Source organism: Sminthopsis crassicaudata, chromosome 1 (assembly GCF_048593235.1).
Source record: "Sminthopsis crassicaudata isolate SCR6 chromosome 1, ASM4859323v1, whole genome shotgun sequence".
Classification (NCBI taxonomy): domain Eukaryota; kingdom Metazoa; phylum Chordata; class Mammalia; order Dasyuromorphia; family Dasyuridae; genus Sminthopsis; species Sminthopsis crassicaudata.
Genome location: NC_133617.1, coordinates 726,518,851 through 726,542,243, shown reverse-complemented (window position 1 = coordinate 726,542,243; position 23,393 = coordinate 726,518,851). Strand labels below are relative to the sequence as shown.

The 23,393-nt window shown below is 35.7% G+C and overlaps 1 protein-coding gene across 2 annotated transcripts in view; it reads left to right on the top strand.

Annotated features, from left to right (window-relative positions):
* TAFA1 (TAFA chemokine like family member 1) overlaps positions 1-23,393 on the top strand; it is a 537,735-nt gene that overhangs the window by 128,876 nt on the left and 385,466 nt on the right. The gene's annotated exons all lie outside the window — the stretch shown is intronic.

Sequence of the window (23,393 nt, the reverse complement as noted above, 5' to 3'; positions counted from 1 at the left end):
CACTTAATAGCTCTCATCTGCCTTTCTAGACTTTATGTATATAATTACTTTAAATACCCCAAATAACTTCCTTGCTATTCCCCAAAATGGGTTTCCCATTTTCCTCTTGTGTGTCTTTATATAGGCTATGTTCCTCTGTGCCTGAGATTAATTTCATTCTTCCCTCCAATTTTGAGATTCTTCAGCTTCTTTCAAGACTCAACTCCTCAAACTCTTTCATATCTACTTATTGTTTTAATGCTATATCTATGCAGTAGAAGTAAACTCCTTAAAAGCTAGGACCATTTTCCTTTTTTTCTTTCTTTACTTAACACTTCTATATATTTGTTCAATATAATCAAAAAAATTTATAGTGGAAAGTTTTTTTTTCTTTTTTTCTATAATAGATGGCCACCTGATAGGGGAAAAGTAGGTATTCCTTGCAAAGTGGATGTGACTTTTATTTCTTAAAATTCAAGTGGAAGATACCAAATATTCCTTTTTTTTTTCCTAAGGAATAAAATTATTCCAAAAAGGAAAGTGATGTGCCCAAGATCACATGGTTCATAATAATAATAATATTGATGATAATTCCCAGTGCATATTGTGGAAGAATTATAAATGAAATAATCATAATCATATTAAATAATTATATGAGATTCAGCAGAACATGTACTCTAAGCAGGATGTGTTACAAAAGTGCTTACCGTGTTATAATTATTCAATTTATAACTCCTTTAAGGTATGTAAAGCCCTCTATATGCATCATCTCATTTGGTCCTCATAATAATCATTCTCATTTTACAGATGGAAGGCATAAGGCTCAGAGAGTTTAAATAATTTACCTATGATCTCTGACACACTAAAAACAAAGACAAATCTGAACTCCGGTTTTTCTGGATCAAAATCTAGGGCATTATTCAACATGTCACAATAGGAATTTGGAGGCCTTTTAAATTTATACTTCATATTTTTATGGTATTTTGAATTGAATTAAAATTTCCTATGAAACCTCTACTCCCCCCTCTCATTTTCCCTTCAGTGCTGATATTAGAATATGTCCTCATCTTCCCATGAAAGTTGGGGTCAACCTTGAAGGAAAAATTCTCTGCAATATATAAAGTTTATAGTGTCACCAAAAAAGCACTCTGGGATATTTCTCGTGTGTAATTTTAAATGATCATTATTAAGCAATTTCATGGATTTGAGCAATAATACAGATTGGGAACAAATTATAAATGGAATGATGATAATGGGATGAAAATATGATATAGAGCTCAGCAAAAATGTGCTATCTAATCTAAGAAGTCTTCTTTGCAGAAGGGCTTACTGCAGTATTAGAAAAGCAAATTGGTTAAATATGAATTTAGGCTTGTATCACAAGGAAAACCAAAGTCAAGATGAAGCTAGTATTTTTGCCATTGACATAGTTTATGTGTTTTTCCAGTAAAACTCAGGGCCTGGATAAAACTTGCTGCTTATCATACCCATAGGCAGACTTGAAAATATATGACAGATTTATTTATTTTTATGGTAAGTCTGCCGTGGCTCTTTCCATCATCCCTCGGTTTGTGTGATGTATGCACTTAACTATTCTGTTCTTCAGTAGGCCAACCCACAAGGAATAACTATAAATTGGAGAGCAAGACTCAGGGCCTTTTGGTGTCAAAAATCCTCTCACAGACATTCTTTCTTTCTTTAAGACACTTCTCTCACCAAAGTGTCTTTTTTTTTTTTTTTTTTTTCCTTTTTACTTGGCAATGAAAGTGAGCTCTTTCTTCTCTTTGATGTCTCTCAATCATGCTCACAGCCTGCTTTACCCGCTAAAATGGTAAGACAAGTACGGTCTTTATCCATAAGCATAGAAAAATCTAGGACCCAAGGGGACATCAGAGTTGAGAACAAGGTCTTCTGCACATAGAGGCAGCTCCCTATACAAGGAGGTTTTCAGGTAACATAGAGGCAATGTATACTGTCGAGTCCAGAATCAGGGACTCTGGGTTTAATCCCAGCTTTTCTACTTCCCTGTGTGACTTTGCACAAATAAATTAACCTCTATCTACCTCATTTTCCTCATCTATAAAATGGACTAGATGGTCTTTAAGGTTCCTTTCAGCTCTAAATTTCTGTGCTCTTTCTTGTGTGACCCTTGGCACAGACCCTCTGTCCATTTCGGTTCTCTCCAATGAAAAATGAAGGAGATCAATGAGATGATTTCTGAGCTCCCTTCCATGTCTCAGACTGTGCTCCCAATCTTCTTCCCTGGATATTCTCAATAAAGAGACCAAAAACAGGGGGCCAGGCTAACAAAAGAAGAAAAATGGGAAAAGGCATTCTTACTGCTGTAACATATTCTCTGGCTCCATAAATTTAGATTTGGGCAAAGACATAGTGATTGGGTCATTCCTATGTTGTTTAAAAGGTTTTCTCAATGTTGTCCTCCCATTTTGGGGCAAAGATATTAGATAAGGCCTTTGTTTTCTTTTTTCTCTTTCTTTCTTTCTTTCTTTTTTTTTTTTGTTAACCTCAGTTATACAAAGGTGATTCTACCTTAAAAGAATTGGGAATCTCTCTGCAGATTTGGGTTCAAGTCCAAATTCCACCACTTGTTGGCTATTAATTTTATTTAAGTTACATGTGTACAAAATATATGTGTGTATAAATACACATACATACATATAAAGACATATATTATTTGTGTATATACATATATATATACATACATGCATATGGATGTGTTCATATATATATACACATATATATATGTGTGTGTGCACACACATATTCATATCTATCTGGGAGGAGAATAATAAAAAAGTTCATCTCTTTTTTTTTTAATTAAACACTATTACCTATCAATATTGAAGCTAACACCCAGTTCAATTACAAACTTTAATTAATTAAGCCAAAGGCAATGTTAACTTATTTTTAAATCTCCATACATTGAAATTAACAGAGTTCAGTCAAGCATCAAATATTGCATGGATTCCAGCATTAAAAGCACCCCAGGTAGCTATACCCAACACAATTCAGTGGTTTGATCAGGGCAGAAATGCAAGTAGGTGAAATTGTTCAGGGGATGTGATTCTAAATGCTACCTTTCAATAAAGTCCCATGTCAACATAGCTGCTGCTCTATGGAAATGTACATTTTACTTTTTCCTTTCTCATCATTAGGTAAGAGGAACAAGATTAACAGGCAGGTTCACATTTGTGCCCCCTTATTTTGCTCAAGCTAATGATGTTGTGGATCAATACAGGCTTTGGTGCAGCGGTTCAGCCTTTGATCTGAGTTCAGAACTCAATTCTGATATCTTCCCTTAGATTCAGGAAGGAAGTAAGGAAGAGAAAGAGAGAGAAGGATGGAGGGAGGAAAGGAGAGAGAAAGGAAAGAAGAAAGAGGGAGGAAGGAAGGAAAGAAGAAAAAAAGAAAGAAAAAAGGAAGGGAGGGAGGAAGGAAAAAAGAAAGAAAAAAGAAAGGAAGGAAAGAGCGAGACACACAGAGAAACAGAGGGAGGGGGAGAAAAGAGGGTGGAGAGAGAGAGCACAAAAGAAAAAGAAAGGAAAATACAGGGTGGATCAGGTGACCTGAGGTCCAAATTTTTTATTGGATAAGTCTAGACAGGTTGGGTATCTACATAGATGTATGTGTTGTATGTGCATATACATATGGATTTTCAAATTCAGTTCTGATTTCATTTGTTTGTTTGTATGTAAATTTACAAAGGTTATTCATAAAGTTCCAAGTGGTCATCATCTTCTCCTTAAGTTGAAAGTGTGTTTTCCTATTCTGAAAATCTGGTACTGAAAGTGTTATTTATGGGCTGGAAAAGTCAGGGCGGGGGGGGGGGGGGGGGGGGGGGGGGGAAGAGGGGAGAGGAGGGGGAAAAGGCTTTGCCATTTAGTGTTTTGTTCTCAGAATTTCCCTAAGGCTAAGAAGCTTCATGATGAGCTTTAAAAAAAGTCTACTTGGAACTTGGCAGTCATCTGTAAAAACTAGAGGGTTGGGCGAGGGTCTCTAAGGTCCTTTCCAGCTGTAGATCTATGATCCTATGTGTTTATCAGATATCTGGCTGGGGTTAGTGAGTGAATGACAACCTAATTTATAAAGTAACTACGTTCCAAGCACTGGAAATAAAAATATGAGGAAGCAAGGTTATCCCTACCAATAAGGAACAGAATACATTAGAGGAACTTTGGCCAAATAAGCAAATAAGGTGTATACTTAGTTCTGATCAAGAGAAAGTGAAAACTTACCTGTCAGCATCTTAGAATCACTAGAATTATATGATATAGAATCCAGATGATTCTGATGGGAGGTAATTAGTTTGGATGGTCAGATTGGAGGCAGCATGGGCTGAAAATATCTAGAAATAGTATGCTCTTATCCCAGCATCCAACTCAGTCCGTGGCTTTAACATAATGAGTGAGTGAATAAACAGATGAATGAAAGAATGTGTGTAAGGAGTATCTACAATTGTGAAATCATGGCTCTTTGAAATACTTATACAAGTTTAAAATGGCTCTCCCAATCATCAGCTCTAAAGGAAGCCCAAGATTATGTGAATTTTGTAAGTCAACTGTATGTTAAATTTAATTCTAATGTTTTTAAAAGGATGAGTACCTTGGAATCAACTTTTATATTTCATTGGTTTTTCTCTGGGAGCAAGATTGAAAGCAAGTTAAATGATCGTGAATAGAGAACCAAAAACATGATCATGACATCAGAAGGCTTCTTGATTAGACAATATTGAACCAAGCACTAAGATAATTGGCCAATGGTCATGATCCAGGATTAAACTTCTTACACAAATGAGAGATGTGTTTAGAGAATGAAGAGTTTATTTATTGCATAGAATCAGAAGACAACAAGATCCTCCTCTCCAGATACCAATTAGGATGCAATTAGAACATTTAGCTACCATTCATTCTGTGGAAGGGCTAAGGTTTCTTTTATGTGCAATTCTAATTATATTACACTGGAATATCATTCCTAAATTTGCACATGTATTTTGTTGCTTATAAATAAGCCCTAGAAAATTCATTCTTGTCCCCTGGAAAAAATATATATTGATATATAGATTTAGATATCTATATAGATATATACATACATGTGTGTATGTGTGTAAACATACACACACATACACACACACACACATATATATATATATGAAACTGCATTTCAATATAGTTAATTTCCTTTCCAAACCCATGCATTTTATGCATTTTAAAGATACTGAAGAAAGTATAGACTTTCCCAGACTGGCACAGGAACCAATGCCACAAAATTTAAAAAAAATTTTTTTAAAGGACTAAGAACTCCTGAAATAGAATATAAACACCTTGAATTCAAGGACTCATTTGTTTTAATTATCTTACAATTCTAAATCATTTTATTCTATTATGTTAAAAAGCTGGAGGAAGCAACAAAATGTCTCTTAGGGCTCTAGGGGGCTCCATAATGTCAAAGTGCTGAGTTTGAAATGAGGAAGACCTCAATTCATATTTGCCCCAAGACACTAACTAGCTATCAGATTTTGATCAAGTCATCTTAGCCTGTCTGTCTCAGTTTCCTCAGCTGTAAAATGGGAATAATACTAGTACCTCTTTCACAAGTTGTGAAATCAAACTAGGGCTGTGCATATAAAGAGCTTTTAAGAAAAACCTGTTTCTTCCTCTCTTAGCAAACCCCAATTGCTTTTCCATTCATCTTCCTTATAATGTGCAGGATCAAAATTCTTAGCAAGAGAAGGCATATGCCAAATTAGAGTCCTTTCTGAACATGGCTGCCTTTCAAGTAGTGTCCAGAGTAAAGCAGATGCCTACTGTTATCCCTGAGCCCTGCAGAAGCTTCAAATTTGTAATCTGAGTATACTCAGCCTTTCCACTTCTTATATCCCTGATAAATTTACTGTAAAAAATTTCTTTTTAAGTGCTCAATTTATTTTTCTTTAATTTCTTTAAAATTTTATTTTTCCAACTACATGTAAAGACACTTTTGAAAATTCATTTTACATATATAACACATATATAATATAATTTATATATAATTTTGAATTCTAAAATTTCTCCTTTCATTTTTTAAGGTTGTAAGCAATTACTATAGGTTATATATGTGCAATGATGTAAAATATTTCCATATTAGTCATGTTGTGAAAGAAGAAACAACAAAGGAAAAAAAACATGAAAAAAGTGAAATTAGTATGTTTTGATCTGCATTCAAACTCCATTAATTCTTTTCTCTACATGTACATAGAATTTTGCTTGATGAGTCTTTTGGAATTTTCTTAATTATATTGCATAAGTATTTCTTAAGTGACTATTATGTATATACATAATAGAGACACCAAGACCCTTTTCGTTCTCTGACTGTCTCTCTGTCTCTGTCTCTGTGTATCTCTCTGTGTTTTTCTCTATGTGTACCTCTTTCTGTCTCTGTCTTTGTCTCTCTGTCTCCGTCTCTCTATCTCTCTCTGTGTCTCTGTCTCTGTCTCTGTCTCTGTCTCTCTCTCTCTCTCTCTCTCTCTCTCTCTCTCTCTCTCTCTGTCTCTCTCTCTCTCTGTCTCTCTCTCTCTCTCTCTCTCTCTCTCTGTCTCTCTCTCTCTCTCTCTCTCTCTCTCTCTCTCTCTCTCTCTCTCTCTCTCTCTCTCTCTCTCTCTCTCTCTCTGTCTCTCTCTCTCTCTGTCTCTCTCACCCCCTCTTCCATTTGTGTGTGTATTAATACCCTCCATCCAATCTAGTTAGGAAACATTTAACTAAGGAAACAGCTTCATTTTTTAAAATGTAGACCATAATTATGATGTACAAGAGTTTCTCTAGTACAAGAATCTTCTCTTAAACAGAAATGATCCTTTCCACTGATATGGACAAAGAAGAATGACAGTTTTAAGGTCATTGACTCCCACCTTCAGGCACCATCTGAAACAATCAAGACAGCTGGTTGTTATCCTGTTTTTATTCAATTCATTTTTTTTTCTTTTTCAATTCAACAAGTATTCTCTGAAAACTAAGTATTCAGCAGCATTTTGATGGAGAAATCAATAAAGTTTAATAGGCTTTGATTGTCAACATGAATAAATAAATCAGTGAATGAATGAATAAAAATGCACCGAGTAAGTACTATGAAAAAAGCAAAGTTCTGGTCGCTTGGGATATAATTAGAAAAATGAAACAGTCTCTGATCTCAAGGAGCTTCCATACTAACAGAACCAAAAAGCACATGGAGGACTTCACTGTAAGACTGATGGAAAGATTCCCAAGGTCCTTAGAGGATGGAATCAAAGCAAATGGTAATACATCTTCTTTAGTGTCATTTCTATTAATACAAGTATATAATTTTCTGATGCCGAACACTTTACGGAGCCAAGTATTTTGCTAAAGAGAATATTCTTTCCAGTGGAAAGCATCATCAGTTTGCATGTGGAAAGGACTTCAAAAACTATCTAACCCAATCACTAGATTATGTTTTTTGGATATATTTGGCTATGTGTATGTTATCTTTTCCAACAGTCTATGAGCTCATTGAAGACAAATAACACCTTTTTATCTTTCTTTCTACCCTCAGAACTTAGCACGGCATTTACTACATAACAAATGTTTAAGAAATTCTTGTTAACCAGTTGTCTCAGATGGGGAAACTGAGACCTGAGTAAGTAAAGTGACTTATTCAAGGCCATATTAACGGTAGGGATTAGGTGTTTTAGGTTTGTTTTTGTGTTTTATTCCAGTATTAGTATTCTTTGCACAGTACCATTCTGTCTCCCTTTTAAGTATCTGTGAGTACTTTGTAGAAGACACTATGTTAGGAACTCAAGGAATACCATGATAAAAGGGGAAAATAGTCTCAATCCTTATGGAGCTTACATTCTACTGGGGGATACAACATGTAAAGAGGTAAATAAAGAGAAGGCAATTTATTATCACAGCTGGTATTTGTCTAGTGTTTGATGGTTTATAATACACTGCATGTATGTTGCCTTATTTGCTCCCCACCACAGTTCTGTGAGGAAGATGACAGAAATCTTCTCCCACCCTCCTCTTTATTTCTGTCTACACTTGCGCTTTTATTAGCATAGGAAACAATCAGCCTAGGAAGAAACTCTCTCCACCAATGATAATCAGCAACTGTTGTCTCAACTTGGATTATCGATTTAAAGATGGAAGAGATTCTTATTTTTTAGATGAAGAAACTGGTGCCCATCAAGGCTTGACTGAGGTCACATGACTAGAAATAGTAGAACCAGAATTTGGGCCCAGGTCCTCTGCCTATAAATCGGTTGGTTGTCCCTTATCTAAAGACAATTCATCTACATTTTATAGATAGAAAATAGGGAGAGGAAAATTAAAATAACTTAATGATTTTCTACAGCTAGTAAATGACAAAGCTTGAACTTGAAAGCAGGAATTCTGACCTTACATTCTGTTGTGTGTGTATGGATATGCACATATACATATACATGTGTGGTATATAGGTATATAAATACACATACATATATATATGCATATGTATATGTACATATATATTGTATATATTTTCATTTAATATGTATCCCTGTATATTTATTTTTCTCAATCAGATATTAACTCTTTAAGAATTTCGGACTTCTGACCATATACTCTGTAGTGTGAGTATAGATATTTACATATACATATGCATGTGCATATATATGTGTATTACATATTGTCATTAATACTTATTCCTATATATTTTATTTCTCCCAGATATTAACTATTTAAGAACCAGAACTCTTGTTTTTTTGCTATTCTCTCCTCAAATACCAGCATAGTGTTTGACATCTGGTAGAGACTTAAAGATCAGCTAATAGAGCAGATAAAGCACTAGGTTTAATGTCAAAAAGATCTGAATTCAAATCTGGCCTCAGACATTAGCAATGGAACCCTGAGGAAGGCACTTGACTCAGTTTGCTTGCCTCAATTTCCTCATCTAGAAAATAAACTGGAGAAGGATGTTACAAAACACTCCAATATCTCTACCAAGAAAAACCTAAATAGGCTTACATTGAAAATGACTGAAAAAGGACTAAAAAACAAACAAGAAAGATATTTAATAAATGTTTTTTTTCATTACATTGAAAGTAGACATCACCACAAACTAAGAGTGAGGAAATTTTACAAAGGAAGGTGCACTTGAGAGTCCTTGAAGGATAGGTGAGTATCACTATGCTATATAATGAGAGACAGACAGACAGACAGAACAGACAGAGACAGAGAGATATAAAGATAAGTAGATGGATGGATGGATTGACAAATGGGTAGATTGATGGATGGATGGATGGATGGATAGATAGATGGATAGATGGATGAAAACACAGATAGATGATAGGTAGATATAATGGATAAAAGAGATATAGATAGATAGATGATAGATAAATTGATGGATAGATAGATTGATACATAGATAAAATAGGTAAATAGAAAGATAATAATGGTTAGGAGGAGATGAAAAGGTAGAGATATAAAGATAGACAGACATAGATGACATAGACAATATAGATATTGATGAACTCAACCTAAAAATATTTTGTGGCAATTCTGGTCTCAGAGTGGCAAGAACTGGCAGACTAGACAGATATGTAGGGCTAGCCAAGAACTTATAATCTGCAAATAAGGAAGTTAAAACAGTTCCATGGATGAGAAACTCTATGAATCTTGTAGCTCATAGCTAACAGAGAGGAATTTAAGTAAGCAGGTGGAAAACGTATTAAGATTTAGAGTAGAGAAATGTAGTGACTTGACAAAGACTACACAAATATTATATAACTGAAGGAGATTTGAATATAATTTCTCTGCCCCCAACTCTGAGGATCACTCTGTATGGAGAAAAATCATATTTTAATGGCTGCCTAACTGATATGAGTGGTTTTCTTAGTTTCTACAGTCTCTACAAAATCCTGATTCTGCACCACAAACTCTAGTGGCTCCCTATTGCCTCCAGGAGTAGATACAAAATGCTCTATTACACTTTCAAATCCCTAAGTAACCATCTAGCTCCACCTATCATATCAGTGACGGCATTTTCTCTGACTATTTCCCATGCCTGGAATGATCATGCTCCTCTGTTTTGACTACCAACATCACTGGTTTCCTTTAAATCCCAACTAAAAGACTTATCTTTTCCAGGAAACCTTCCCCAACTCCTTTTCATTCTGGTGCCTTCCTTCTTTTAATGATTTTCTATTGGTCCTCTATAGAGCTTGTTTTTTATATATTCATTTGCATGTTGCTTCCTCCATTAAATTTTTAGCCTATAGAAAAATTGGGGGGCAGCTAGTTGGTACAGTGGATAGAGCACCAGCCTTGAAGTCAGGAGGACCTGAGTTCAAATCTAATCTCAAACACTTAACACTTCCCAGCCGTGTGAGCCTGGGCAAGTCACTTAACCTCAATTGCCTCAGCAAAAACTAAAAAGAAAAAAAAAAAAAAAAAACAAGAAAAATTTGAAACACAAGATTTTGCAAAGGTGAATGTTGAAAGCTATCTTTGCATGTATTTGAGAAAAGAAAAAGCTATAAAAAAAATTGAATTCCTTGAGGTAAGGAACTGTCTTTTTCTCCCCCACTTTTCTGTATCCCTAGAGTTTAGCATAATGCCTGATACATATAAGGCACTTAATAAATATGAGCTGGTCAACAGGGCAGCAGCTAATAACTCCTGCTCAGCTGTTCTCAAAATTGGCTCTATCTCTTCCTCTTGCATGTCTGCTTATCCACTTTCTTACTGACTTTTTCTATGAGGGAAGCTAATCTCTTGCACTAAGTGATAGCACCTTGGGGACCATTTACTTTATATAACTATCAGTCTTTAAGTTCTTTCTCACCTGGATCCCAATTACCCTTATATTTAGGGAAGCTTGGTGTGTTCGAACCAAGCCAAGTATTTCTAGAGTATATCTCCCTCCTTTTACCCAAAGTTCAGTTGCAAAAGAAGATAGGTTCTATAGAGTAGGGGGAGATTTTCAGTGGTAGAAGTTTTGTATTTTCAATTTGGCTTCCATAACAAAAAAATAAGACCACTGTCCTCCAAATAGCACGATAGAGAATATTCACCTTTTGTGTCCTCTTCCCTGACCTCTCCCTTTCTGTCTCACTACTTCTGGCCTTTCTCCTTCTCTAAGTGCTCAGTGCTCAGGTTCTGAGGGACACTCTACACACTCCACATCTGCTTTAAACTCCCTGGCCAAGTCTAATGGTCCTCAGAACTGACTATATGATTGCCCACCTATACTGATAGATTCATTCATTTCTATGAGTTCAGTGACACAGGGGATAGAGTGCCAGGCCTTAAGTCAGGAAGATTTATCTGGCCTTGGATACTTACTAGTTGTATGACCCTCATCACAGGTATGACAAGTTTGAGCTCTTATTATCGTTATTATAAGAAACTTAATACACACATTGCACTCTCTCTGTCTCTCTCTGTCTCTCTGTCTCTGTCTCTGTCTCTGTCTCTGTCTCTCTCTCTCTGTATATATATATATATATATATATATATATATATATATATATATATATATATATAGTTTAGTAGAAAGAATTCCAGTTCTGCATTTAGAAGACCTGACTTCAGATTTTGTTTCTAATGCTTATTCTTTGAGTGATAGTAGACAAGAGAATTCATGAAATCCTTTCAAAATCTTGACCTGAGATCTGAAATTCAATTCAATAGTCATCTTCATCATGGATCCATCAATCAACTTCTACAGTCAACACTTATATTGTTAGAGTAGGGAATACAAAATCTGTTTCACTGAGCAGGACCAGGAGATCATTGTATACTTCAACAATACTATATGATGATCAATTCTGATGGACGTGGCCCTCTTCAACAAAGAGATGAGACCAAATCAGTTCCAATAGAGAAGTAATGAACTGAACCAGCTACACCCAGTGAAAGAACTCTGGGAGATGACTATGAACCACTACATAAAATTCCCAATCCTTCTATTTTTGTCTGCCTGCATTTTGGATTTCCTTCACAGGCTAATTATACACTATTTCAAAAGCCAATTATTTTTGTATAGCAAAACAACTGTTTGGACATGTGTACATATATTGCATTTAATTTATACTTTAACATATGTAACATGTATTGGTCAACCTGCCATCTGGAGGAGGGAGATGGGGGGAAAGAGGGGAAAAATTGGAACAAAAGGCTGGCAACTGTCAGTGTTGTAAAATTACTCATTCATATATCTGGTAAATAAAAAAGCTATAAAAAAAATCTGTTTCTCATGGGACTTTATCTTAGACTTGACCCAAAGGCTAGACCCTTCTATTATAGAGGCAAAAATGAATGTATAATCAAATAAATGAATATATAGACAAACAATTAAATACATAAATAAATAAGCAGATAGAAGTAACTAAATTAATTAATAAACAATTGAATAATTAGAGAAAAGAAAAAAAAAACCCATACCCTTAAAGAGCTTCCATTATATCCATGTATCTAGATGTATAAATGCAAAGTATAAATACAATAAATGCAATGTAAGTTGGGCCAGAATTGGAGGGCTTAAAAAGAAACATAAAACTTTTTTCCTTTTCAGTTTACCATCCCTGAGGTGTAGGAAAGCATCTCTCCCCAGGCCTGAACATATTCAAGAAGGTAACCCAGCTTTTAGTTTCAGGCTTTTTTGCCTTCAGAAAATAAGAGTTAAATTCCTTCCTTTCTCCTCCATGGTTCATCTGGGGTTGTGCCTTTGACTTGTCCAAGTGCCAAGGCCACTCTATTTCAACCTGCGTCTGCCTTTATTATTTGTGCTTCTTTTTAGATTAAGTAAACGGTTAGCTGGTGCAGTGAGCTATGAAATCCACTCTTGGACAGATTATGATTGTGCTATATAGGCTGTGTAGAGGAAAATGTGGGAGTTTAAGAAACCATTTTATTCTAATAACTCATTCAAAATATTGTATAGGATTTAGCTGTTTCTGTGGTTGGGCAACAGGGATAGCCAGAGGCACAAATGTAAAGGTGGGGAAGATTGTCTGAGATGCCCCAAGCTTTCTTCCCCAGTTCCCTTCCATATTTCATCACTATTCTATTAGAGTCCCAGTGCCCTTTGGATCACTCTCCCTATGCTCTACTTGTCAGAAGCTATCCAGAGTCCTTTATTTCTATTGAGATATAAGCAATCATGGCTCCAACTGACTGATCAGAGGCTCATAAACCTAGGAACAGAAAGGAATTAAAGTCTTAGAATCCAAGCTCTTCATGACACAGAGGAGGAAAGTAAAGTGCAAGGACATTTATAGAGATATAAAGTGAAAGGAATGATCGTTAAGCCAGAAGACTTGGGTTCAAGTCCAGATTTTGGTACTTAGTAGTTGTATGATCATGGGTAAATCACATAGCATTTCTGAGTCTCATTCGAGTATCTAAAGTTTTCCTTTTTCTTTTTCCTTTTTACCTTCTTATGCTTCTCTTGAGTTCTGATTTGAAGATCAAATTTTCTTTTCAGTCTGATCTTTTCTTCAAAAATAATTGGGAATTCCCTTATTTCATTAAATATCCATTTTTACTTGAAAGTTAATGCTTATTCCCACTCTTTCTGTGGTTGTTTTTGCATTTTGTTTTCTTTCCCAGTATTTTTTTTTCCTTCTTGATCCATTTTTTTCTTGCACAGCAAGAAAACTGTATAAATATGTATACATATATTGGATTTAACATATATTTTAACATATTTAACATGTATTGAAGTAACTGCCATCCAGGGGAGGAGATGGGGGAAAGGATGGCATAATTTGGAACAAAAGGCTTTGCAAGGGTCAGTGTGGAAAAATTACCCATTCATATGTTTTGTAAATAAAAAAGCTTTAATAATTTTTTAAATTAAAATAGAAAGTTAACACTTAGTTTTGTTGTAGTCCAATCTCCTTTGCCCTCCAGAATGTCATATTGCAGGTCCTTTGATCTTTTAAAGTGGAAGCTACAAGGTCCTTGTTAATCTTGATTGTGACTTTCAATATTTGAAGTGCTTCTTTTGGCTGTTTGTAGTATTTTTTCCTTGATCTGATAACTTTGGAATTTAGCTATAATATTTCTTGGAGTTATCATTCTGGGATCTCTTTCAGGAGGTGATTGGGTGGACTCTTTCAATGGTTATTTTACCCTATGATTTTAGGATATAAGCGTAGTTTTCCTTGATGATTTCTTGAAAGATGTTGTCTAGACTTTTTTTTTTCATTGTGGCTTTTGGGTAGTCCAATAATTTTTAGATTATCTCTGCTGGTTCTACTTTCCAGATCAGTTGTTTTCTCCAATGAGATATTTTACATTTGCTTCTATTTTTTTTCTTTTTTTCTTTTTTTTTTTTTTTGGTTTTGTTTGACTGATTTTTGATATCTCATTGAGTTATTTGATTCCATTTGTTCAATTCTAATTTTCAGTGAGTTATTTTTTAACCTCCTTTTGCATTTAGCCAATTGAACTTTTAAGTGAATTGTTTTGTTCATTGGATTTTTTCCCATTTCACCAATTCTGTCTTTTAGGGAGTTGTTCTCTTTTTGCATTTCGCCAATTCTATTTTTTCAAGGAGTTGTACTCTTTTTTCCTTTCATCAAATCTATTTTTAAGGAGTTATTTTTTCAGGCAATTTGTGTATTCCCTTTTCCAAATTCTCCTGCAAATCTCTGATTCCTTTCCCCATTTTTCTTTTAACTCTCTTTTATGATCCTTTTTGGTTTCTTCTAAGGGAAACTTTTGAGCTGGAGACCAACTTCTAAAACCCCCTGAGGCTTCATTTGCAAGCATTTTGCCTTTAGTGTCCTCAGGGTTTGAGGTCTGTTCTTCCTTGTCGCCATAATAGCAATCTATAGTCAAAGTTCTTTTTGCTGTTTTGCTCCTTTTTTAAAGGTTGGGATTTGCTCCTTGGGCAAAGGAAGAGATTGTCCTGAGCTTCCTCTACAGAGCAACAAGGTTTTACAATGTCCTGAGGCCAGGGCTGGAAGTTTCCTCCCACACTAGATAGACTTGGGTCAGTCTCATTTTTTATACTGGGGTTCATGGGCTCACTATCTGCCTTCTATTATTGAGTGGGAGGTCTCAAAGCTGGTCTACTGATTCATTGGTTTCAGAATCAGGACAGGGTATTAACGCTGCTCTATTCTGGCTGAGAGTCTCCCACTAAATACCCCACATGGGGTCTCCCTGCACTGCACCTACACTGAGCCATGCACACCCCTGCCCAATTAAGACAGACCTTTTCTGAAGTCCTTCCCAGATATATTTTGTTGGAAATTTGCTACACTCCAAATATTTGTGGATTCTGGCCCTCCATAATCCATTCTGAGACTTGATCTGGTTTTGATTTGAAGGAAGCCAGGAAAAGGCAAAGTCCTGTCTACTCTCTGCCACTTTGGCTCTACCCCTCTATTTTTAAAAGAAATGGCAATTATTAATATCAATAACCATTGTTAATTTGAACTGGACCTATGAATTCACTGGTACAGTAAGTTCCTGATAATTTAATTTCTTCCACCAATGAATGGCTGGCGTTATTTAAAGTATAGCTTAGTGGGTTGCCTTGGGCATGGAAGGGTTGCCCTGGTTTGCTGCTTCATTCTCTTTTTTTCTAGATGTCCTCCTCCTCGTCCTCATCCTCTTCCTCCTTCTCCTTGTTCTTGTTCTTCTTGTTCTTCTTGTTCTTGTTCTTCTTTTTCTTGTTCTTCTCCTTCTTGTTCTCCTCCTCCTCCTCTTCCTCCTCCTCCTCTTCCTCCTCCTCTTCTTCCTCCTCCTCCTCCTCTTCCTCCTCCTTCTCCTCCTTTTCCTTCTCACAACTATGAGCTCACAGTTCCTTTCTGTGGTGTTGCATTAGAAGAAACAGTAATACTACTAGAAATAAAAGTGAGAAACTAAATGTCACAGTGGATGGAACATCCAGCATGATGTCTGGAAAATCCAAGTTCACATTCTACCTTACACATTTACTAGCTGTATGACTGGCCCTGGGCAAAGTTACTTAAGCTTTGTCTGCCTCAGTTTCCTCATCTGTTCAATAAGGATAACAATAGCACATATCTCACAGTTGTTGTGAAGATCAAACAAGATTTTGTTTAAAGTGCTTTATAAACCTTAACACACTGTGTAAATGCTAGCTATCACTGTTAGTTTAGCTGCAATAGGTGATGAGACAGGGATACAAAGAAGTACAATATGTTTCCTGCCCTCAAGAAATATACAATGTCCTTGGGGAAACATGACATGTAGGCATCAATAATTAATGCTACAAAGCAGTAGATGATGAAGTGCCAAATAAATGGCCTTGGAATTGAGTACAGTAGAAATTCAGAGAGAAGAAATCCTTGGGCTATAGTTATCGAGGCAGAGACTCAGATGAGGTAATCTTGGATCTGGGGGTTTTAAAGCATGAAAAGAACAAAAAGATGAAGAGACAAATGGAGAAGGATGCTAAAGCTATGCAAGATAAAGGGAAAAGCTTGAGACAAAGGGCAGGATTGGGGTAGTCCAACAGGGTGCTGCTGGTTCTTAATGTCTGCTACTAAGGGAGGCTAAGGCTCATGGACAGCTTGAGGGATCCCCCACTCCAGTCATCCCACAACCCACCTAGTCGAGGTGACTCATTATAATGGAACAGAGGGCTAAATTCCCTGGGAGAGAAAGTGGGAACAGGGCCCAAATCACTAAAGTCCAGATCAGGGCTAAAGCCAGAATTTCTCAAGAATACAAAATCTAAAAGGTCAAGATTAAAATTGGAGACTAAGAATTAATAAATATGTGGGATTTCAAGCCAAGGACCCTTACTTGGAGGTCAGGAAGAATCTAGCAGAAGCATCGGGAGCATGAGTGTGAGGCTGATACAGGGTGCCCCCTGGAAGCTTATGTCCTTTAATCACCATCTTTGGCAACTCTCCTGGCCCTTCCATGTCAAGAAACTATAACCTCTTCTGGTAGAGGAAAAGAATTCAAAAATAAAAAAAGAAGTGCAAAGAAGACTATAGAGCTGACAAACTCATATTTTAGGCCACAAAGCTTGTCTTTACCCTAGCAAGCTCCTTAAAGAACAACAGCCAAGAAAAAGAAAAATTCGCTGTCATTTCTTTGCCAAGTGCAATTTAAAGATTCATAGGATTTCTTTGTTAGCCACTGTCACTGGAAGAGACAGAAATCTAATTCGGAGCTGTTGTTCTCTTCTGAACTGAGACACATTGGCTCTTACCGTCTGTCAGTATCTGAGGCCTGCTGGAACTTGTGCAGAGTAGGGTTTCTTAGATTTTGAATATTTAGATGGGGCTTAGCCTTTCTTTAAGCCTAAAAAACCTAAAAATGTCTCAGAATCCCAAATCAACCCATGTATGTTAAATGCCTCTTGTGTCCTCAGCATTAATAGTGTGAAGTCTTTTGTGTGCCTGACATATAGTAGGCACTATATAAATGCTTTGTCCCTCTCCCTCTCCTTCTTTCCCCTCTTTTTCATTCTTCTCTCCTTTCTCTCCTTTCCTCCCTTTGTCCTCTTCTCACCTCTCTTTCCTCTGTTTTCCTGTAATGTACTCTTCTCCTTTCCTGTTTCCTCTTCTTCTTCTCTCCCCTCTTCTCACTTATTTCCCTTTTTTTCTCCTTTCCCTTTCTCTTTCCCCTCTCTCCTTCCCTCCCCTCTTCTTTCCTCTCTCCTAAATATTAGAAGAGAAAACAACTAATTTATGGAGCCCAAAGTGAGGAACTCCTGAAACAGAGCTTTATGGAATAAACATAATTTGATGTTCAAAAGCATTTCATGAGGAATGGCAACTAGTACTGGCTCCACCCCCATTTTGCATATGAACAAACTGAGACTCAGGGAGGTAAAGGATATACAGCTAATAAGGAAAGGGAATGAGTATTTATACATGTGCTATATAAATACATTAAATATAAAATATAGTAATGCAATATATTAAATATAAAAACAGTAACAATTAATTTGATATATACATAAGTATACATGTGCCAGGCATTGTGATAATAGATTCCATACAAATATTCTCTCATCTGAACCTCACAATAGCCCTTCAAGATAGGTGCCATTATTATCCCCATTTTACAGTTGAGGAAACTGAGGTAAACAGAAGTTGACTTTTACAAGGTGACATAGTAAATATCTGAGGCTGAATTTCAACTCTTCTTAATTCCAGGCTCACTTAACTGTGACAGTTACCTCATACTAATGAGTATGAGTGATAAGATTGTAATCTCTCCTGATTTCCAGAATCACTTACCATTTGATACTCACAACAACCCAAAGAAGAAGTTAAGGTATTATTAATTATTCATTATTAATCCCATTTTACAGAAAAAGAAAGTGGAGAACAAAGAAATAAAGTGACCTGGTCAGGTTCCTATAGGTAATAAGAGATATAGTGAGAGTTGGAAACTTTTGCTAATCCAGTGATATTTCCACTCTCTCTCTTTTCTTTGGATTTGTTTATGAAGAGAAGCAAGTCATTGACATATTCCTCTAGCCTGGGCAGCCATCTGTCTTTAAGGGATAGAAAGGGTATCATCAAACAAATTTATGAGTCTCAATTCACACCACAGACTCCATTCCCCCACCTTTAGCTAAGAGAAAGCCAAAAGTAGACTGCTCACTTTATCACTCTACCTTGCTATTTTGATGAAATGTAATGTATGAAAATTCAGATTTAAATGTCTTAAATACTTTACCAAAAGATTAACCCAAAGCCTCCTTTAATTAGCAGGACTCTCTGGTGCATTTCAAATCTGGTTTGATTTATACCTAAGTGCTTAAGAATACAGGCTTTGGATATGGCAAGAGAACCCCTTTTATTTTTCTCCCTTTACTCTAGCTCTCTCTCTCTCAGCAATCTCATCCATTTCAAATATCACCTCTGCACAGATGACTTCCAAATTAGAGTTACAGTCTCATGTCTCTCCCAACCTCCAGACCCACAATTCCATCTGCCTATAGAACATTTCCACTTGGATGTCAATGGCGGGCACATTAAACTCAATATGTCCCAAATCATCTCCTCTTGTTTTCACTGCCTTTGTCACCCTTCCACCACCATTTATCTTTCCCCTGTGCTCTACACACAGTACTTGCTCTACAATCAGAGATATGAGTTTAAATCCCCCACATGATAATACCTATGTGACGTTGTACAAAACACTTAATCTTCCTGGATATACTTTCTTCTTACATAGGGGAAAAAAAAAAGAGTACAGGAATAGATGGCATCTGAGATCTCTTCCAACTCCTGATGTGGGATTCTGAGCATACTGTTACTTCTACCATCATCATATTTTTAAAATATCTTTCCTGTCCTTTCCATTCCCATTGCTACCCTCAACCTCCATTATATCCTTCATCACTATTCACTTGGAGAAAGCAATAGCTTCCTGCAAAGTCTTTCCAGCTCTATTTCCTTCACTTTGCCATCTATCCTTCATAGAATGACCAAACTAATCTTTCTTATGCATAGAACTGGTCATGACATGGCACAAAATCTTCCAATGGTTCCCTATTGCCTGCAGATAGATATTCAAACTCCTTTCAAACTCCTGGAATTCAGGACCTTTCCAATCTGTTGCTAACCTATTTTTCCTGATTATGTGAGGTTACTAATTTCCTTTTTTTTTAATCTAAGCTTCAGGAAGTGAAATGTCTCACTGGTTACTATGGACTAGACTTGGAGTTGGAAAATCTAATTTCTAACCTGCCTTCAGACATTTAAGTGTGACATAAGGTCACCCTTATGACCTAAGTGACTCTTGTCACTTAGCCACTGCCTGCCTCAGTTTCCAAATTTGTAAATTTAGAATAACAAGTACCTATTTCTCAGTATTTTTGTGAGGATGACATGAGGTAATATCTGTAAATCACTCTGGAAACTTCAAGTGCTCTTTAAATATTAACTAATATTAAATATTGCTTTTTCATGTATATACTATATGCTTTCCCGTTTAATTCTTTTTCTCACACTTTACAAGAAAATCCATCTCTTGTATTTTGCTTGTTAAATTTCTACCCAACTTGAAAGCCAAACTTAAATGCTTCCTCTTCCAGGAAATCTTCTCTGGTTTTCTAAATAAATTTTCATGTTATCATCCAATAATCACTGTTTTCCCTCCTGTTTACTTATGTTTGTGTCTTCAGTTTCTCTTTCTTGCTATTGGTAGCCTTCCTAAAATTATGCCAAATAACAGTGGGGTGAAGGGGCATTTCAGAAAGCTTTTCCTAATTTACTGATAAAAAATGAAAATAAAAAGATCTCTTGATCTTAAGACATCAGCTTTTTTCTCCACTTCTCATGGACTTGCATATTATTTTACATTTTTAAATCTTTTGCTTTCCAAATCTTTAGAAAATTTCTTTTTCTAATATATCCCTCCTCCTCCACATAAGCATTATTTCTTATAGTAAAAAACAAGAAAAGAGAAACAGAGATTTGGCAAAATTAACGCATAATTCAAATCTGATTACACATCCATAGTCTTCCATATCTGCAAAGAAAGAAGGGAATTGCAATGATACCTCCTTTTTTTTTTTTGGATCAAGTTCAATTATTAGATCTTTGATGTATTTATTTTTTTTTGTTTGTGATTGTTCTGTACATTTATGATCATAATCATAAATAGCATTTATAAAGTGTTTTACTATTTGCAAAGTTCTTAACAAATATTAGCTATTTGAACCTTCTATTGTTATTTTCTATTGTAACATGACTTTTGGGGGTGATTCTACGTATGTGTCATATCTTTCTATTACACTCTAAACTCCATGAGGGCAGTCATGGTATTTCATACAAGTTTCTTTTTTTATTCATTGGCTACCACAGTACTAAACAGAACAGTCACTTAATATTGAATTAGATTACTTTGAACGGAGTTGAAAAATTGTGTTGGATTGAACTAAATTAAAGGAGGGCAGTTACTAGAGCTAACATGGAGAGGCTGGTGTATTCAAATGAGAAGCCATAGGAATAATGATTGCTCTGGGTCTGCCTTACCATTTTTGCTGACAAGTTGTATGTTGCTTTTTCTCTAGTGACTTCTTCTTTGGCTGGAATAGCTCCTCCATGGTAACTCATTCACAGAGTGCATTTATTACTTCTCTCTTTTGAAAAAAGAATATACTGAAATGGAATATATGTATATTTCTAGTTTGTAAAAAGAGAACAGGAAGCAAGTCAAGAGAGACAGGCATCAGGGAATCAAGTGTTTTTCTCTACTTATCCATGATCTTCCTTCAAGTTTTTATGGGGGGGGGAAAGGAATTATTCACACAATGCATGCATTTTGGACCTTTTCACTCCTCTCTGACTCTCTGAGATTATGCATGGATGGTCTGAATCAATTAATTTCCATCTCTGTTGATGCTTATCACATTTGGACCTACTGTTTGACTGAAATATCAAGGGAACCAAAAATCTGCTTTTTGACTGGCTGGTAATGAGCTGGCATCAGTGTCTTGTACCTTCAGGATTTTGCTGAGGGTAAAACAAAAAAAAAATCAAAGTGTTGATGCTATGTGTGTGAGCAGAGAGTTAGGAAGTTGGGAGGTAGAGAATGGTGGGAGGAAGACCCTTAAAAGAGACAAGAGAACTGGATTCTTTTTAATTCCTGCCAGGCAAACTTTTTTCCATTTTTAGAAGTAGAATTATATCATGCTTGCAGAATGGGGTCTGGAGATCTTCCAAATAGAAAAGAAATAAGTTTCTCTAATAGAATCTGTGGTGTTTTTTTTTTTTTTTTTTTTAATAGTTAGGTGTCTATGTCTTTGGATACATATATTTGTTTATACGTAAGTATACATATACATATATGTATATCCATGTATGCACACATGTATAGAGACAGCTTGGTATCAGAACCAGTACTGATCATTGAGTCAGGAAGCCTAGGCTCTAGGTTACAGTATGTGTTTCCCAACAACAAGTTACCAGGAAAAAATAGTATCATTCCATCTTGACATGGAGATTCAGAGAAATTAAGTGACCTGTTCATAATTAGTTGTTAGTAAGAGTGAGAGCTAAAGTTCAAACCTAGGTCCCTTGACTCCAAATTAGATGTCATTCATTCCATTACTTTTATGGCACTCCCCATGATTAGCTGTGTGATTTGACGTAAATCATGTGGTCTCCTTAGGCTTTAATTTCCTCACAGATAAAAGGACAATTTTAACTGAGATCCCTTCCATCTCAAATGATTAAATGTGTTATTAGTGTGGCCAGGAACTCCCTACCCATATTCTGCTTCCTAGATCAGAAACATAGACTCTAAGTTTCAAAAAGGTAAGAGAAGGTTTTATTGAAACCTGGGCTTTGCTCTATTGTGTAGCAGAATTCCCTGTCCTAAGTAGATACTTCATTAATTGTGGTTAAATTAAAAGTTGGATTAATCCCAAAAAGTTATCAACAGCTACTCAAGTTCACTCTCCATTTTTTCAATGATCTTGTCACATCCTGATTCTTTTCTGAGGAGAGGCTCATTTCCATGTTGATCCATCTCTTTAGTTTTCCTTTAAACAAAGAAATTGCAATGGAACATAGGGTCTGAAGACTCAACTGTGAAGAGGAGTCCTATTAGGAGGGAAGGCCAGGATGATAATAAAGAAACTAAGTGCAACTGAATGAAACATGGATGGTCAGGGTTCGAGGGAACAGATACATACTTCCAGAAAAAAAAATAAATTGAGTTACAGGTGTTTTCACAGTTGTAGAATAATGATAAATGGTTCTAAGAGAGGAGTAGTCCTCTCCTAAGCACATAAACAATTTGTTCTGATATATATATATATATATATATATATATATATATATATATATATATATATATATATATATACATATATATATATACATATATACACACACACACACATATATATATATATATATATATATATATATATATATATATATATATATATATATATATATATATATATATATATATATATATATATCTTTAAATAAGTTCATAAGAATACACTCATTGTTGTCAGAAAATAGCACCCAAAATAGACACTTAGATTCATAGTCAACAAATCTGTTCTAATCATTTACTATGTGAGAGGTACTGGGCTAAATACTAAAGATACAAAGAAAGGAAGAAGCATTTCATCTCTGTTTTCAAGCTGTTAGAAATTTTAGATACATCTATTTCAACTCTCATATTATAAAGATGAGGAAACTGAGGCCCAAGAAATTAAATAATCATTATAGAAGCAATATCCTAGCTACCGCCTCTCAAATCAAACTGCTTCCCACCCCTCGCAAATTGGAAAAGTTTCTTTCCCCCTTAACGACTATTACTGTCCTTGAAATTTTATTGCTTATATAAAATATAACTAAGGCTTAAGCCATTATGATATTTTCCTGGCCACTTGGGTACAAAATAGGCAAAAAACGAGGGGCTAGATCTCTTCCCCGAAGCTTC